Source organism: Trichechus manatus, unplaced genomic scaffold (genome assembly GCF_000243295.1).
Source record: "Trichechus manatus latirostris isolate Lorelei unplaced genomic scaffold, TriManLat1.0 scaffold00036, whole genome shotgun sequence".
In the NCBI taxonomy this organism is placed as follows: Eukaryota; Metazoa; Chordata; class Mammalia; order Sirenia; family Trichechidae; genus Trichechus; species Trichechus manatus.
In genome coordinates, this window is record NW_004443972.1 from 17,387,879 (window position 1) to 17,396,238 (window position 8,360).

Below are 8,360 nucleotides of genomic sequence, written 5' to 3' on the forward strand. Positions count from 1 at the left end.
AAGTATATCTCTTATTAATGCTTTTGGCCACATTTATGCACAAGGTAAGTGTGCAGTAATTATGGCAGGCCCTTGGCAAAATCGTGAAGTAAACCAAATATATCTTTGGACCTTTCACCTTTTCTTTTGGTGCATTTCTATTCAGATTCTTTTTTGGCATGCTTTACCCTGAGCATCCCATGCTCCCAGATTGTTAAAAACTTTCCTGTTCTCCAAAGAATGTAGTAGATTCATGGCATATACTAATTTTTGAAACCAATTAAAAGTTCCATCTATGTGAAATAATTTCTTAATCCAGTAAAATAATTTAAGGCCCGTGAGGAATGACGGCTGATACTTAGAATTTCAGGCACTGTTAGCATTTGTCCTGCGTCTTTTCAAATCACAGCGTGTGAGCCTGCCCAATCCATCTGCTCTGTGTCCAAGTCCACTTATACAGAACCTTGTTTATTTGGTGTTCTTTTGTGCTATGGCGGGTACCATTTGTATACTATAATAGCTCTGGAATCAACACCATAGTTCTTAGACTGGAATTTGAAAAAGGTGTTGACCACATTATGGTCTGTAATATGGATATTAATTTGATTTTCATATGACCATATATGTTGTTTTTTGATGCTATCGAGTCGATTTCAACTCATAGCGACCCCATGTGACAGAGTAGAACTGCCCTATATGGTTTTCTAAGCTATAGTCTTTACAGAAGCAGATTGTCAGGTCTTACACCCACGGAGCCACTGGATAGGTTTCAACTGCCAACCTTTCAGTAACCTGCCAAGCTCTTAACTATTGTGCCACCAGGGCTCCATATATATACATATATACGTATGTGTATATATATATACGTATATATACACACACAAACACAGACACACACACATATATACCTTTTAAATTGTTCTTTAATTTCTGCAGACAGAATGCATTGAGATACAAGTATAAACTTTCATTTTACATCCAGTAAAGAAAAATACATTTATACAATTTAGCCAATAGCTTATTACCTTAAAAAAAAGAAGAGTTTTGAATCGAATTAAAAAAACTAAAAACTGCATTGATATGGGTAAAATTAATATTGTAATTATTAAAAAATAAAAATATATTATTTGGCACTTATGTGCTCAATTTTACGATTTTTAAAGAATCATAAAATATGCTTCCTGCCCTCAGGAGGTTTAAAATTTCATTGAGGAGATAGAACTTCCATTCTTTTGGTCTGCAAACATTTATTGAATATTTATATATGCAAATTAAAATTACTGCTCTTGAGGAGTTTACAGAATAAGGAGGAGATAAAGCACGTAGGTAAATTCTGTAACAAGTTTGAAAGTGGTAAACTGGTATACTAGAAGTTCAAATAAAATGTTACCCGTCTAGAGGCCACATGCATAAAAACAAAGATGTCAGTGCAAAGTAGCATAGGTTAAGTGCCAAATGAGTGAGGTTGATAACTCAGAGCTTTAGAGGAAGGAGTCATCACCTGGGTCGAGGGCAGTTAGGGAAAATTTCATTTAGGAGATAAAATTTAAACTTTCCATTAAAAAAAAAAAAAAATGAAACAAGGCTAAATGGAACCTGTGGGGAGTGCACAGGCCTACATTTCCCAGGGACTTCTAATCCTAGGGATTCCACACATTTGAAACGTTATATGATCCTTGTGCCTTTTCATAATTAGCATTTTTCAGAGAATTCTGCAATTTTTATGTAGATATATAGAAATAAAAAATTAGATAATATTCGAATAAAAATATATAGGAATAATTTAATGTTGTGGTACTATTTTCCCATGGGCTGAAATTTTTAACGTGGAACCTATCTGATTCATATCATTGTGAGAAAAATTTTCCTTGTTCTGCATTATAATATAATTTTGTTACATTGAGTTGTACCCCAAGTATTTGAAAATGAGGTAGTAAGAGTATCTTACGAGAATTAAACTTTAAAAGCAACATTTAATGCTTTAAGACAAGAAATATTCTTCAAAGAGGCCAAAGACTCCCAAGTCTGCAACAGTTTATTAAAACCATTTTTAGTATTTACTTTGCTATAGAAAAACTATTCAATTGGAAGGGGGGAATTGTCAGCAGCCAGGAGAGCATGGGCAAAGGAAGGTCACTGGGCAAACAGAGACACTTCCCATCAAGTCCTGGTAGGGAATTGGTTATTGCATCCTTCTATCCCCTCTAATGACCTATGTAGATATAGATGGATACCCAGTACAGTCAAATATTTGAATCTCGAAACTAACTCATCCAGGTTTGATGCTACACTCACTAAACAAACTTCTAATTAAAGTTTGACTCTCCATGGTGGTGTATTGGAGAGGAGTCAGTAGCCTCAGAAGGCATATACGATAAATTAATAAATCTTGGTGAATTAACAAAATTACATTTTCTAGGGTGCAAGTTTAAGAGAATACTCAAAACTTGGCACATTCACTAAGGTAATTCCAATCTTTGAAGACGCTTGAGAGACAGCTGGCTTTTCTGAGTGGCAGCCCCTTTTCTTTTATTAGTCACTTTACCTGTATTCTCCAATAATTTTGTTTAAAGACACATGTGACTTTGAGACATATCGTTTATGACATATTACCTGATATTTGTTTAGTGTAAATAAATAAATCCAGGTTATAGTTTCAGAGGAACAAATTATTCAAACTTAGGAATTAACCATGGAAGACCTCCACAAAGGTTCAGACCCCTAAATGACCATAGAACTTCTATGTACAACTCATATGTTGTTTGTGCTGTTATTATTTTTGTGCACAGATCTTATTTTCCCAAATAAAATTCAAGTTTCCTGAGGCCAGAGACCATATTTTATTTTGTTTAGACTTCATAGTGATAAAGTAGAACAACATAAAACTGTTCAGTGAATGAAATTCAGAAACTATAGCAGGTTGTTAAAAAAAAAAAAGGAATAGAGCCCTTTTGTTTCTGTATATAATTTTTTTAACTGTCATTTGTTGTTATTGTTGACTTTCCTTAACTACAATAGAACAGCTTAAAAAGGTATAATTCTTAAATGTTGGCACATATATCAGAAGATTGGCAGAGATGCTCAAAAATACTTACATGTCTATGAAAAACTTTTAAATTAATACAAACAAATTCATACCATCTTGAATAGATTTAGATTACATCCATTCAGCAACTAGTAATAGCATGATTTGATGATAGCTCCCTATGAGATATTGTATTGGATATTCTTAAATTAAGCAACTGTTTATTATGGTATGTATTATTTTCCTGGTTGGCTTGTTTATCCGGTGATTTTCTTACACAGTTCTTTTATTTTTCGATTCCTTCTCCAGTAACTGCAGAAATCAAAATGATATGTTGGAACTCCATAGTCCTCTCTGGAATCATGTTTTTTTCAAACAAGTGCAGAAAATCTTTAGGATTCTGGAGTTGGTTCATCAGTTCATGGAATTTATCTTGGGCATCTGGCAAATTCATTTTATTAACTTCCAAAAGTGCAGGTTTTGTTTGAAGTTCCTCTTTGTACAATTCCAGCTCTTTTGTAAGCAATTCCAGCTCTTTTGTAAGCAATATTATGGTTTCAAAGGCAGTTCTGTATTGAGTTTGGGAAGAAAGTTGATATCCAGAAATATCAACAAAAAAAGTAGTTGTTTATTTCTCTCTATATGCTTCAAGAATTTGTGGCCCATTCGTTTGTTCATAGGTGCTCCTTCTATTAAGCCTGGAAGATCAGTTACTGATATCTGTTTGAAATCATTGTACGTAATCTTTCCAAATTCAAGCTTTATTGTTGTAAATGCATAATCTGCAATCACAGGTTTTGCATGAGAAACCTGACTTAGCAAAGATGATTTTCCAGTATTTGGGAATCTATAATTTTACCATTTTCATCAATGACTGAGAAGCCCACAGGTACAGGAATCTCACAGTCTTTTTCTTTGGAGCCTTTCAGTGCACTAACCCAACTTTTTGCTCCTCCTCCAGCAACAAATTGTTTCTGAGGATATTTGTCTCTAAGTTGTTTTAAAGTCATCTTTTTCAGCTACAAACCACACATCACCCCCTTTTCCACCTTCTCCACCTAATCAAGGATAGCCCATTCCACCACTTCCTCCCTTGGTGAAGTCTTAGGTTATCAATGAAGTTTCCATACTTTTGGAAAAACACGCAACTGCAGCACACCATAGCAGTGCTAGGCAACTTCTGTGTATACTTTTTAAGGAAGGGCTTTATATTAGAAAGAAAAGAAAAACAAAACAAAACAACAACAACAAAAACCCAACAACATGGTAAGGACTAAGGCTTTAATGGAGAAATGTGGAGGCATAACAAACTATTCTGTTAGTGGCTAATGGCCAGACTAACTCAGATTCTTGTTCAATTTATGTTCAGTGAGAGAGCATGTTTGATATGAGTTTGCTAATTGACCTAATTAATTTAAAACAAATTTTAAAACCTTCATAACCCAATTAAAAACCTGAAAGGTAACCTTCAGACAATAGAAAAAAATAATGTACAATTTATCTTTGGAAGGAATATTAATACATCCCATTCTGTCAGTATTTTATGCTTCTGATATAGATAATTATTTTAGTTTCAAATTACTGCTGGATGTAAATGATATTGAGACAGATTATTCCACAAAAATTTTAGTATGTCAGCATCAAATAATTTCTTCTATCACTGTGTTCTGTCATCAAAGGAATTAAGATCTTTAGGCAAAAATTCAAGAATCCATTTCATTCTCCATGTGTCTATAGACAAAAGAGACTGAATGTGAAACTGTAACTAAGAAAAAATATTTGTGTATGTGAATATGATGTAAGAATTACTTTTTGCCCTCAAAGTAATAACAGTAAGATATCTGAGTTCAATAAAATGGAGACTGAATAAATATTATAACTTTCAGATACAGAGAAACTAATAATACTAAGGTCAGTTGAATAGAGAAGAGGTTGTTACTCTTCCTCCCTTATTTCTGTTTCTGAAGTCTTTGTCTTGTGACACTGACTGAAACTGGTATTTAGCACACCTGTAATCAAGGTTTATTTTGATTGTTATTTACAAGTCAACTCTTGTTGCTGATGTTTCATTTATATCACTTAATTTGTGCTTACCTACCCAACAGTGAGTCTTCTTGGAGTGAGAAAGAGAGAAGAGTAGTGTTGATGATTCTTAAGTTTCATTTTCTTCATGTCTTGGGTCTAGTTTCATCCTTCACATGGTACAATTTTGGAGACAAATCTTCCCTGATCATTCCCTCAATCTAAAATTCCAGTGAGAACAACTGTTAGCAATTTAATGTGGATACTTTAAGACTTTTATCTACTCGTTTAACATTTAAGATTTTCCCAATATTTTATTTTATAACTATTTTGCCATAAACATCATTGCACTTATATCTTTGCACTTTTGCTCGTTAGGATATTTTTATATAATACATTCCCAACAGTTAAAAAAATTTAAATTACTATAGCTCTACTTACAATCAGCCTTAAGAAACACTCTTCCGATAAATTTAAGAGTTTCTTAATAGACTAATTCCTCATTCTACAACTATAAGCATTAAAAGAGAACAAGAATTAAATAGAACAAATATTCGGTGAAAGTAAATTACACAATTAGCCGACATTTGCCATATTACCCTTGTTTGAGTCATCTTTGAAACTGATCATCTATTAGCCAGAAGAGTACCAGTTTCAAACTAACCATCCTAGCATAGAAAAATGTATTTTAGTGACCTGGAAAAAGGCAATTAAACTTTATTCTTTTACTGATTCAATAAATATTTTCAAGTACATATGAAGTTCAGGGAACTGTATTAGGTGTTATGGGGTATATAAAAATGGAGTCATACATGGATTTTGCCTTAAGGAGCTTAATCACTGAGAATTAGAGATAAGATGAGGTCACATGTAACTCTAAACGAAAGCACAAATATTTCAAAGAAGTCAAGAAGGAAAGTTGTAGTTAGGTGCCGTCGAGTCGGTTTCGACTCATAGAGACCCTATGTACTACAGAACGAAACACTGCCCGGTCCTGCGCCATGCTCACAATCGTTGTTATGCTTGAGCCCATTGTTACAGCTACTGCATCAGTCCATCTCATTGAGGGTCTTCCTCTTTTTCACTGATCCTGTACTTTACCAAGCATGATGTCCTTCTCCAGGGACTGATCCCTCCTGACAACATGTCCAAAGTATGTAAGATGCAGTTTTCCCATCCTTGCTTCTAAGGAGCATTTTGGTTGTACTTCTTCCAAGACAGGTTTGATTGTTCCTTTGGCAGTCCATGGTATATTTAATATTCTTCACCAATACCACAATTCAAAGGCATCAATTCTTCTTCAGCCTTCCTTATTCATTGTCCAGCTTTCACATGCATATCATGTGATGGAAAATACTATGGCTTGGGTCAGATGCACCTTAGTCTTCAAGGTGACATCTTTACTTTTCAACACTTTAAAAAGGTCTTTTGCAGCCAATTTGCCCAATGTAATGTGTCTTTTGATTTCCTGACTCCTGCTTCCACGGGCATTGATTTTGGATCCAAGCAAAATGAAATCCTTGACAACTTCAGTCTTTCCTCCGTTTATCATGATGTTGCTTATTGGTCCAGTTGTGAGGATTTTCTTTATTTTGAGGTGTAATCCATACTGAAGGCCGTGATCTTTGATCTTCATCAGTAGGTGCTTCAAGTTCTCTTCATTTTCAGCAAGCAAGATTGTGTCATCTGCATAACGCAGGTTGTTAATGAGTCTTCCTCTAATCCTGATGCCCTGTTCTTCTTCATATAGTCCAGCTTCTTTGATTATTTGCTCAGCATACAGTTTGAATAAGTATGGTGAAAGGATACAACCCTGATGCACACCTTTCCTGTCTTTAAACCATGAAGTATCTCCTTTTTCTGTCCAAACAACTGCCCCTTGATCTATGTACAGGTTCCTCACGAGCACAATCAAGTGTTCTGGAATTCCCATTCTTGGCAATGTTATCCATACTTTGTTATGATCCACACAGTTGAATGCATTTACATAGTCAATAAAACACAGGTAAACATCTTTCTGGTATTCTCTGTTTTCAGCCAGGATCCATCTGACATCAGCAGTGATATTCCTGGTTCCATGCCGTCTTCTGAATCTGGCTTGAATTTCTGGCAGTTCCTTGTCGATATACTGCTGCAGCTGCTTTTGAATGATCTTCAGCAAAAGTTTACTTGTGTGTGATATTAATGATATTGTTCAATAATTTCCACATTCTGTTGGATCACCTTTCTTGGGAATAGGCATAAACATGAATCTCTTCCAGTTGGTTGGCTAGGTAGCTGTCTTCCAAATTTCTTGGCATAGATGAGTGAGCACTTCCAGTGCTGCATCCGTTTGTTGAACCATCTCAGTTGATATTCTGTCCATTCCTGGGGCCTTGTTTTTTGCCAGTGCCTTCAGTGCAGCTTGGACTTCTTCCTTCAATACCATCAGTTCCTGATCATATGCTACGTCTTAAAATGGTTGAGCGTTGACCAATCCTTTTTGGTATAATGACTGTGTATTCCTTCCATCTTCTTTTGATGCTTCTGCATTGTTTAATATTTTCCCCCATAGAATCCTTCACTATTGCAACTCGAGGCTTGCATTTTTTCTTCAGTTCTTTCAGCTTGAGAAATGCCAAGCATGTTCTTCCCTTTCGGTTTTCTGTCTCCAGCTCTTTGCACTTGTCATTATAATACTTTACTTTGTCTTCTTGAGCTGCCCTTTGAAATCTTCTGTTCAGTTCTTTTACTTCATCATTTCTTCCTTTTGCTTTAGCTATTGAAAGTTCAAGAGCAAGTTTCAGAGTCTCTTCTGATATCCATTTTGATCTTTTCTTTCTTTCCTGTCTTTTTATTGACCCTATGCTTTCTTCATGTATGATGTCCTTGATGTCATTCCACGACTCATCTGGTCTTCCATCATTAGTGTTCAATGCATCAAATCTATTCTTGGGATGGTCTCTAAATTCAGGTGGGATATACTCAAGGTAGTACTTTGGAAAGTTGAGGATTAATTAAAGAGCTGTGAGTTAGAGGCAAGTGAGACCAAAAGCTTTTGATCAGGGAGGGTTTCACAGAAGATGTGTTTTGTTAGGCATTCATGGATAATGAGGATTGAGGCCCATAGCAATGAGGAAGAAAGGTATGCATTCTAACAGCGGCAATGATAACAACATTTGTTAAGTTCTTACTATGTTTTAGGGAGACATTGTGTGAATTAAGCACTTTGTATATTTGTTTTTTTTTAATTGTACTTAGATGAAGATTTACAGAATAAATTAGTTTCTCATTAAACAGTTAATACACATATTGTTTTGTGACATTCGTTGCCAACCCCATGACATGTCAACAC

At 35.0% G+C, this 8,360-nt stretch overlaps 1 protein-coding gene and 1 pseudogene across 14 annotated transcripts in view; one reads left to right on the top strand and one right to left on the bottom strand.

The window, feature by feature from the left end:
- Positions 1-8,360, top strand: part of SLC4A10 (solute carrier family 4 member 10) — a 339,170-nt gene that overhangs the window by 63,574 nt on the left and 267,236 nt on the right. The window lies entirely within an intron of this gene.
- LOC105756234 (GTP-binding protein 10-like) lies at positions 3,132-4,286 on the bottom strand (annotated as a pseudogene).